Genomic DNA, 10,678 nt, shown 5'->3' with positions numbered 1-10,678 from the left:
AGCCAATTAAGTTTAGCTTCTAACTAATCAGGAGGTACTAACTTCACCTGGCCTGATGTAGCAGCCAATCAGATGAGAGCTAAAGAGCTGGGCTGCACAATGTTGTGTTGATGGGTCTGTTGTAGTCTGGTCAGGTGGTGCTGTACTCTTGTGGTGCTGCACACTTGTGGTTGTTTTTTAAATTGTTATAAATAGTTTTTTTTTAATTTATTTTAGCATCTTATTGTTGTGGGTGCACTTTCAGGTATTCCATTTTATGCTGTAAAAGGTCTGCCGTAACTTTTATCCTGGGGTCAGAGGGCTGAAAAAATAGATAATAGACATTTAGTTGGTGCAGATGGACGTAAAATATAAATTTAACATAAATGGTTTGCTCTAGTAGTGCTTATTTTCCAGTGGCTAAACCACACTCACCGTTTGTGCTTAATTGAAAGCAGTTCACATATTCATGAAGGACTTGATGTTTTTAATACCACTTAACCATTAACATTGTTTATTATCACTGTACAAACTGACATTTTCCATAAATTATGATCACTGATTCACACTGATTCAGATGACCCTGATTCCCTATTTTTTAGGAGTTTCAATGGAAACTGGGAAAGTAAAGACTACGAATAAATATTACAATGCAAATATAATACAAGTTATTTGACGAAGACAATAATTTCCCTTGAGAATGCTGCTAATTACATGTATATATATATATATATGTATATATATATATATATATGTGTGTGTGTGCAAAAGGTCAAAGGTTTTATAAGAATAATCATAAGATGACAATTTGAAACAGGACCTATCGTACTTGTTCAAGCAGAAACGTATAATGTCTGCATTCTTGACTCTCAAACCGCATGTAGCCTTTTGAAAACTGTGTGTGTGTGTGTGTGTGTGTGTGTCTGTGTGTGTGTGTGTGTGTGTGTGTGTCTGTGTGTGTGTGTGTGTGTGTCTGTGTGGGTGGGTGTGTGTGGGCATATGTGTGCGAGGGTGCCCTGGTAAAATTGAACTGTCATGGTCAGAATGTGCACTTTGATCATCTTATGTTCACAGGAGAGGAGAAGAATTTAAAAGGGTTGGGTGGAAACGAGAAGATAGGAGAAAAAAAGGAAGCAATAAAGGAAACAAAGTGAAAGAAAATAAAAAAGAAGCAGAGGAAAGCAGTAATGCATTGATATAAATGAATGATTGTATCGAGAGGATGGGAAAAAAAGTAGAGATGAAAGGAAAGGAGTGATGAGGAGAGGAAAGAAGAAAGAGGGGGAGGAGGTAGGAGTCAAGGAAAACAAAGATGTAATGAGAAAAGAAGACAAAAGGAAACCAAAGTAAAGGAAAACAACAGAATATGAAAGGGTTTAGGAAGGAGAGGAGAACATTAATAAGAAAGGAAAAATGAAAAGAGAAGGGGATTAAAAGAAAGTCAAGACAAATTGAGTCAAAGTGAAAAAGGATACTAGAGGGAATGTTGAAAAGAGGAAAGAAGGGAAAACAATGGAAAGACAAAGTACATTAACGAAAGGAAAAAGAAGAGACGTTAGGAGGAATTCAAAGACATTTGCAGAGGAGAAAGCAAAGTAAAGTGGAGATTGGCGAGAAATGGGTATGAAATGAGGTGGAGAAATGAGCATAGAGGAAAAGACGGGGAAAGAAAATACTACAATTGAATAAAGAAACTGAGGAAGAGGGAGAGAAGAAAGAAATGGTGGCGAGGAAGAAGAGAGTAGACAGAACAAGAGCATATTGATAGAGTGAAGGGATAAGGGATGAAAGCTTTCTTCACTGAGTGATGAGGATGTGCTCACATCACACGCTACTTACCCAGGATTCATAGCGTGAGATGAGTTCCCAGCATCCCTTTCATCTCCTCAACATCCAGTAGTGGTCGATCAGAAAAGAACCTGGGGAAAAACTCAGCCGCAGACAGTCACGCATGTACACACCCAAAGAACACACAGACACACACAAACACGTATAATCATAACCGTTTTTCTTTCTCTTAGACGTAGGAAAACGCATTCATACGCGCTCAAAATTTAAACCTGTACAACTACGTGAACTTGGTAAGTAGACTCCCACTCACATATAATCAAGCACTACAAAGTGGTCACCTGTCTCACCGTATCTCCGGTGATCCCCGAAGCTACTTTCTGCCATGGTGTTTGATCTCTCGGTTGGCATGGTTACCCGAACCGACTGTCGGCAACTAACGAGACAAAGCTGTGTGTTCCTTACCTGTGTATGTGTGTGGGTGTGGGAGGGGGTGGGGGGCGACAAAGAGGCTGTTGGCTAATTACATTTTTTTTTTATTTACAGGAATAGTTTTGGGACATTTGTGATATTTGAGCAGATTGATAGCACTCCCTTAGTTCGGCTAAATATAAGTCTGGGAAGCGCTAAAATATTTTTTTTCTTGTGAAAAAGCAAGGTTACCATTTTCCCTGTGTTTGGAGTGTTTGTGCTAACCATCTGGCAGCTATGTCTTCATATTCAATTAACAATTATGGGTGTTAGCGTTGTTCTAGTATAATTTTACACCAGAAAGTGAAAAGCGTATCTCTCAAAATATCTACCTATTATTATTATTATATTATTTGCTAGATTTTTTTCTCTCACATTTACTTTCTTATGCTAACTTTCATCCCTCTATTTCCTTTTTAGCTAAATAAATTACAAATAACATTTATATATAATTCATCAAGGGATATACTTTCGGATTTGCACAGAAAGCAAAAAAAACAATTTCCTGTTGTGTTAATTTTCCTTGTTTGAGAGGGCACAGATTTCCCATGTGTTCCTTTCCCAAATGGGCGTGTGTGTTTACAGATTGTAGCTGCACTCATGGCTGCCCCAGCGAGAGAACACCAGATGTCTCTCCATCTCTCCTCGGCTATCGCTCGCATTGGTGCATCTGTCCCTTCGGCCCTCCGTCAAGCCTTCCTGCCACGATCCACTCATCTCTGCAATGCCACAGCGACGATAGCCACTTCATCCGAATTGACACACATGTTGGGATGGAGAGATTGCAGGAGTGTGGAGGAGGGTGAAAGAGGACAGAGGGAAATATGAGCAAGGGGGAAAGGTGAGATGTGGAGAAACAAGTTATGTTAAAGAGTAAAAGGACACAAAGGACAAGGTAGACTGGGGTTGGGAGGGAGGAAGAGGTGGAGGAGGAAGAGGAGGAGGAAGAGGAAGAGCAGGGGGAAGTGAAGGGGAGAGTAGGAAGAGAGACGTGAAGAGAAACAACCGAAGCTTTGCACACATTCATAGACACAGAAAGGAGGCCGGTGGTCTGTGAAGGTGTTCAAGTCCCATCTGAGTGAAAGCTCAGCAGGGCGAAAAAGAAAGAGGGTAAAGGAGGAGAATGTACGTGTGTTTGTTTTTAATTCCCCTTTTGAATGCTTTAAAAATGCAGAAAGTTTTGCTTTTTTGTGTAATGTAGTGGGGAAAGAGTTTTTAAAGGGAGAATGTACAGCGTTGATATTTTGCTCACGCCTGCTGTTGGATGCCGACACTTTAAAGTTTAAGGCAAAGAAAAATGCAAGATATCTGAATTCCTATCAAATGTAGAACGTCAATTGTCCTTCAAATAAGGATATTCACATTTTTTTTGATGCATGAGACAATACAGACCTGGTTGTAAACATCTTCAAATCTGCACTGCCTCTCTCATATCAGTAACGTTGGGTACACTTTTCTATTCAAGTGAAGTCATTTAATTGTTTTGTTTAGGTAATATATAGTAAGCCCCAAAACACAGCATGCTGCAGCTCCTCTGCACATCAAACATTCCGCTGAACCTGGCTTGGCACGGGGACAAAATAGAGCAAAGAAGGAAAGCTCAAGAACGAGAGTGGACTGGTGCTTTGAAGACTTCCAGCTGCTGGGCTTGGAGGTGACTTTGTGTGTTTGTGTGTGTGTGTGTGTGTGTGTGTGAGTGTGTCTTGTCCAAGAGCTGACAAGTCGAATGAGGATATGTCGATCCCGCGCTCTCCTCTCACACCGCCCTTCCCTTCTCTGCCTGCTCTCTCAGTCGTCCCACATATAATTGATATATTATCGGCCAATGACCTTGTGTCACAGGCGAATCCCCACCAATTAAGAGTTAGGCCACTTCCTCCTCAACCCGGCATAATTGAAATTCATACGGTCCGCGATGTTAATGAGCATCCCACAAACTCCCACACACCCGCTTATGCACGCAAACATGCAAACACGCACTCAAAATGTAATTGTGTGGTAGATGGTTACCAAGCCAAGCACGTCAAATACAAAAAGGAGACGAAACGCTTGCAAGAGCCACTGATGTACACAGAGAGGTCTTTGTGTCTGTGTGGTTAACCTTGGAGGACAGTAGAAGGGTATCCAACAAACTTCTCGACGCCCTCAATCACAAAGAGACAGAGCGAGGATGGCTGCAGACGGCTTGTGACAGAGACAGAGAAGTAGTGACAGAGACAATGACACACAGAGACGGATTGAATGAGGTTAAAGATTCAGATAGACAGGGAGTGAGCAGGGCAGAGAGGGAGACCTGGGAGAAATTAAAAGTGTGGGAGAGTGTCAGTGTTGAAGAAATCCTTGTGTGTGTGTGTGGATGTGTGTGTGTGGAAGGAGGATGGCAATGAAGGGTGGAAGAGAAAGGAAGGGATATTATTATTGTACATGGATTTTGAAATCAAAATGAATGCAGAGCTGGTGGTTGGGCAGAACCGAAGGGAAGAGGTAAGGAAAGAAAAATGGAGTAAAAGGAGGACAAAGGGAAGGACGACCTACTGAATCTGAGGATTACTGTCCCCACCGATGGGGAAGCAAAGGTAATGGTTACAAGTTTTCAGTTGTGCAAACCACTGGTTTTCCAGGTATTTATGCAGCGCTGCTGGTACACAAAAGATAATTAAAGGATTTTTATTGAATCGTGGATGGGAATCTCTCTTTGTGCCTGATCTATGGGCTCTCACACATTACATTATATATTCTGCCAACCTGTTGCGATTGTACTGAATATTCTGCTGAAGACAAATTAGCATTTAAATGAGGCACGTTATTTTCCTTTTAACACCCGCTCTAAATTACCAACGCGATGGCTTGGATTGAGATGAGAGGAGGGAGACCGGTGGCTTTTTTAGTGTTGATGACCCAGAAAAGGTTCAGTGAACACGTTCACTCCCTTTCAGCAACACTCCCCCACCCTGCATCTAACTCACAGAGTTACCCTCGCTCACAGCTGAGAGCTGCTGCTCAGTAGCCGCCAACCAAAACCTGCAATGTTTGGCACCGGATGGCTCGACTGAAGCAAGCTGTCTTGCCTGAAGGACCACTCCAATGATTTTCCGCCTTATCTCCACAGTACGTATCGCAGAGATTCTTTACTGCACCTGTGCACTCAGAAGGACCGTCTCCGTTCGCCTCCCCATATACTGAACAGAATGATAAGGTCCTGGGTTAATACGCTGCAACAAAGCATCATTTTCCCTTAAAGTTATCATTCAAAAAAGTAGCCCATATTTTAGAAGGAAGGGTTGGATTCTTTTTTGGTGCACTCATGACAAATGACACAAATACATCCTTTAGAAAGACAGATAAAGCCTGGAGGGTTAGGCCTTCCCCTGTGGACCTTTGTCGATATAATAAAGACAAAAACACACACAGTAAACCATGTTGGCTGTTAGTTTCAGGACTGATAGAAAATCATAGAAGAATCATAGCCTTCCATCCACAGGCTCGGGGCCCTTTAGCTGCTGGAACTAACCATTTCTCCACCACCTAAGCTTTAATCGAAGTGCAGCAGCAGTCAAGTACAGGGTCTTTGTAGTTGAGTGGCACATCCATTCGCCAACTCATAACATTCCAGCTGCTATGTGGGGCATGAAAACAGCAATACCGATACTCCCGGGTGTGTTTTGTTAGATCCATAGCACCAATAATGCGTTGTGATCATATGTTATGAAATTCTTGATATTTTCGACAATTGCTTGCTCTGTGCTGAGTTCAATCCCCCTGCACAAAATAACTATATCAAGTCCTCCCCAAAATAGAAGGAAAATCAAAACTAATACATATAACTCTTATTGAGTTGGGTTTGGTTCAGAGAACCTGCAGAGAAAGGTGATGTCTCTGGAACAAGGGATGTAAACGAGGCCAGAAACGAGACCTTCACCCTATTTGGCTGGGCTGTCCCTTCTGGAGGAAAATAGGAGAAACCCACAATTTTGGACGTTGGACCAAATGAATTCACTATATAACCCCAACTTGTATTACTTTTTGATAGGCAGGCCTCCACGAGACACAAATATTTGAAAACAGAGCCACAAAAACAGAAATGTCATCCACTATGCCTCCTTTCATGCCACTCTGTAGCATCCAAGCTTGGGATTGTTGCTTTTGAGGGCTTGGGGTCTTTTTAAGTTGCTGATATTAGACTTATTAAATTGCCTAAGTATTTATAATATATACGTTAGCACTTGAGCAAGCACTTGTATTTTTGTCATTTAATTGGATTTTTTAATTTCCTCATCATCTCTGTGTTGTAAGATAAAGCCAAAAAAGTAATTCACGTAGTTTGGTTTTCTGTTTTGCATAGTTTATTCAATAAGCCAACTTATATTAACCTGCATTTATTCATTTTGTTTCATTAAAAACAAATATATGATACGTTTTTAGTGAAATGATAAAGGCATTCAGAACATGCTGAATGGGTTCACCTGCCGTTTTTACCCATTTTTATTGTGCTACAGCTTTTCAAAAAGGTATGTGCACCATGTATTCAAATAGGGAGCTGGACTGTCTGGAGAGCCTGGAGAGCAAAGAGTGCTGGGTTAAAACTTCAAGACAATTGCTTTGAAAATGTGTGGACAGGGACACATTGTTTCTATGTGGGAGGTCATTTGGTAACAGAGTGCTGAGTAGCCTTCTCTCTGCCCCTGACTCCAAGTCTTTTTCTCTCCCTCACGATTTCTCTCCTCTCCACCCCTGACTGCGATACTCCATAAAGAGTGATGGATGTTGATGGAGACGCGCGGAGCAGTGATTATGGATCATCGCGGAGTATCGAGGAAGGACGGAGACAGACATACAGACAGGACCGACCGAAGGGAAACTGAGGAGGAGAGAGCACGTTGCAGCTGCAGAACGGTTAACGAAAGGATCGAATGTGTCTGTTTTTTGGGGGGATGGAGCTGTTGCGCCACTGAGTGGTGAAATGTTTAACTCTACCGCCACCAAGGTAAAAATATATTAAATACTTCAAACAAACATATGACATGAAAAACATTGCTGCACAATATTAATGTATTTGGTTCAGCTTGAGATCAGCACAGTAAGCTCGAGGACACTTTGGCAGAGCTGCTTGCTTAAACAGCTTTGCCTTTGAAAAGAAATGTTGTGTAATCAGCAAGGTTTCATATGGATATTATGAAGATGAAGTCAAATGTTTTCATTGTTACCACATTGTGCGTGACACAAATATGAGAAACAACATAAAATAAGTAAAGTGGAGAAATGGAAGTTAAAAAAAATGATTAATCGAACTTTCTATTAAGAGTACTCATTATTCAGTCAGTTATTTCATCATGTATTCTATAATTGGATGGTGGTTACTAATGCATAAGGAAATAGTTAAATATTGCTGTGTGTTAACATGTATCCAAAATCTTAATCTGGAAAACTACAGCTGTCAAACAAATGCTTTGTATCAAAAAGTTTTAACATTTACTGGAGTGGAGTAGATGTACAAAGTCGCGGAAAATGGAAATCCTCGAAGAACATAGATCAGCATAATAGAGAAAAGTGGCGGACAGAGAATCATTTTCTGAATAGAAGTAAAGGAAGAGAAGTGATTCAAAAGACCCTGAACCTGCCAGCGCAATATTCCCCAGCTGGGTGTTTGAGAGCTCAGAGGCCCTGAGAGCAAAAGGTTCGGTCACCTTCAGTCTCCCACTGAGACGGAGGGAAGAAGAACCTGCCCGAGGATCTTCTCCTGCTCACTGGCTCACAGCGGACCAAAAATTCAGCAATTTAGCTAACGTATGTGACTGGGGTTTCCTGAGGGAAGGGAACAAGTAGATCACTGGTATGGGATAGGCTGAAGCCCTTTAATCACATCTGACAAGTGAACGGGTGTGGAATACATCAGGGGAAAGTTCTGCCCTTCTGCTGGCCATATATCTAAAGTCATGACATTTTTGTCTTTGCATTTTTTTCTTTTCTGGACTGTTCTCCATGTGCTGCTCCGCCCAAAGGCTCACAGTATTTCATTACATTGGTAGGTTTGACTGTAATGCAGAGAGACTTCTTATTCATGCTCTCCTTTCAGTGTAAATCAATACAACAATGGATTATGACCTCAAAATAAAGCCCCAAATTAGTGCTAAACATGGACCTCTTATCACATTTATAAATGAATGGGGATAAAAGAAGCCTTCATATTCTATATCGTTTGCAGTAAAAGTACTAGCATGGCAATCTACTATTACTTAATTCTGTACATATCCTGGATAACAATATCAAGAAAATTTCCATCATAAAAGGGCCTTTGTCCATCTTCGCCTCTCCCTCTGCTCCTCGGCCTCTAAAAACATTCTTCCAAGTCTTCATCAACTCTCGACTGTACTACTGCAACAGCATCCTCTCTACGGCACATCCAGGAAAATCATCAACAAACTACAGTGCATCAAGAACTCAGTTGATTGTTTGTATCGATCTCATGAGAAGACTGGATTTGTGCGATTTGTTATCTCTGTATCGCTTTATGTTGTATTGAAAGGAAGAAAAGCCATTTTGAAGAAAGATACGTTGCTTTTAAATACTTAATAAATGTGGCAAATAAATTCTCCTGGTTAGTCAATTGGCCAGCTCATTTTTTTTCATTTTTCTCATCAATTACAAATATACATTTATTGTGGTTATTATTGTTTTCCTCTCATTAGCAAAATAAACATAATTTATGGAGGCTTCTCATTCAGATTATTTGTGATTTATTGTGAAAGGTCTAGTGAAAATATATACATTTTAGGACAGTGTCCTTTGATATATTTATGGATTTGGAAACTCTATTTCAAGGTATGAAGAAAAAGCAAAAAGATACAGATAAAGGTTATGTCAACTTCATCAAAGACAAAATAGGACAGAGCAAAGCAGCAAGATATAATAGGTTCCTTCATTTAGAAAGATGTTCACACACAATAAAAGACAGTCTGTTTCCTCTGTGTTGACATCTGACATTGAGTGAGCGAGAGGCGAGGGGTCATTGGTGAACTTGGAGTAGAGGAGTGGATCGAGCACATCTCTCTCTCTAAAGCAAAGACTGATGAGGTCACGGATGATACAGCGGAAGCATGATCATTTCCACTGTCAGATTCATGAAATGGTGTTCAGTTGGGAAATTTGCCCACAGAGCACTTTCGGGATGATGGTGCTGAACTCACAGCTAATGTATATTCTCAGTCATTGAGGTTACGGGAGCTCTTGGACAAATTATAGGACCGTGTTGACACAGCGGACACGTCAACACGTAGGCCAACTGCAGGGGGGGGAAGGGTGAGGCTGTGATACATGTGAGATAAGAAAACACTGAGAGATACAAGCACTGCTAGAAGATTGAGGTCGGTGCCCCAGGCCTGAACTCAAAGAGGCAGGTGAGCTTGACCTTCTTCAGCACAGGAGGGATTTAAGTAGGTTACAATGTCTTTTAGATACAAACAGTGAGTTCAGATATCACTGATTAAATGTCACTTTGACATTAAGAATATTTCAGGGAGAAGAGAAGACCAAAATCTCTGCAGTTTTGTATTTGCTCTGTGCCTGAAAGTGAAAATGTATTTTACCCTCGGGGAACTGCAGCCCGCCCTGACACTGTATTGACGAGGTTATCATTAACGCTGTCATAAAGGTGTGTGGAAAACGCCATTTAGTACATTGGTAATACAGTACCTTAATGAACTAGGTTTTTAAGCAGTATAAATCTGGTTAAAAGGGAATTCAGTCCTTTCTGCACAGCCCTACAATAAACAGCATTGGATCAGGGGGCAGTTAGGTTGATGTAAAAAGGAAGTTTAAGTGGTCAACAACAATTTGGGGTAAATGTACAACATTCATTTATTTGCTTTGCCGTCTCACTCAGAAACAACCTGAACCAGAAAAACAACAGAGCAACTGTGGACAGAGTACACCAGTTTAAAGCATTTATTTTCCATAAATAATATAAAAGAAGGAGTGGAAACTGTTTCTGCTAAGAAATCAAATCAATCAAAAAAAAAAAAAAAATTGTCCGGGGACATATACACACATATGATATATTCTCCTTTTCCCTGTGTTGTGTGAGAAAGAAAATGCGTATTGGATGTTGAATGGTTTTAGTCTATTTTAAAAAGCTGCCTGAAAGTCTCTCAGGGACGGTGGCCAGCCGTGATCGTATAGTGGTTAGTACTCTGCGTTGTGGCCGCAGCAACCCCGGTTCGAATCCGGGTCACGGCAGTCTATTTTCTAAGGATTTTAGGCACGTGAATGAACGAAATTTAGAAGAAACATATACTTATTTGAAAAATACTTAAACTATCCTACTTACAGAAACTAAACAAAGGCACATCTGCCGCATCGTTCACATTTTCCGCAATCACAATTTGCACGTGGCTGGTCGATAATGAGAATTTAAGTAATTAAACGAATGCCCCTCAAATCTAGC

General features: G+C 40.9%; 1 non-coding gene across 1 annotated transcript; it reads left to right on the top strand.

Moving 5' to 3' along the window:
• Positions 1-10,398: 10,398 nt before the first annotated feature.
• Positions 10,399-10,470, top strand: trnah-gug (transfer RNA histidin (anticodon GUG)). The gene has a single exon. It is a non-coding gene; the product is annotated as a tRNA-His (tRNA).
• Positions 10,471-10,678: the final 208 nt, after the last annotated feature.

The sequence above is a fragment of the Pungitius pungitius genome, chromosome 17 (genome assembly GCF_949316345.1).
Source record: "Pungitius pungitius chromosome 17, fPunPun2.1, whole genome shotgun sequence".
Taxonomy (NCBI): domain Eukaryota; kingdom Metazoa; phylum Chordata; class Actinopteri; order Perciformes; family Gasterosteidae; genus Pungitius; species Pungitius pungitius.
This window is presented reverse-complemented; position numbering and strand designations above follow the sequence as displayed.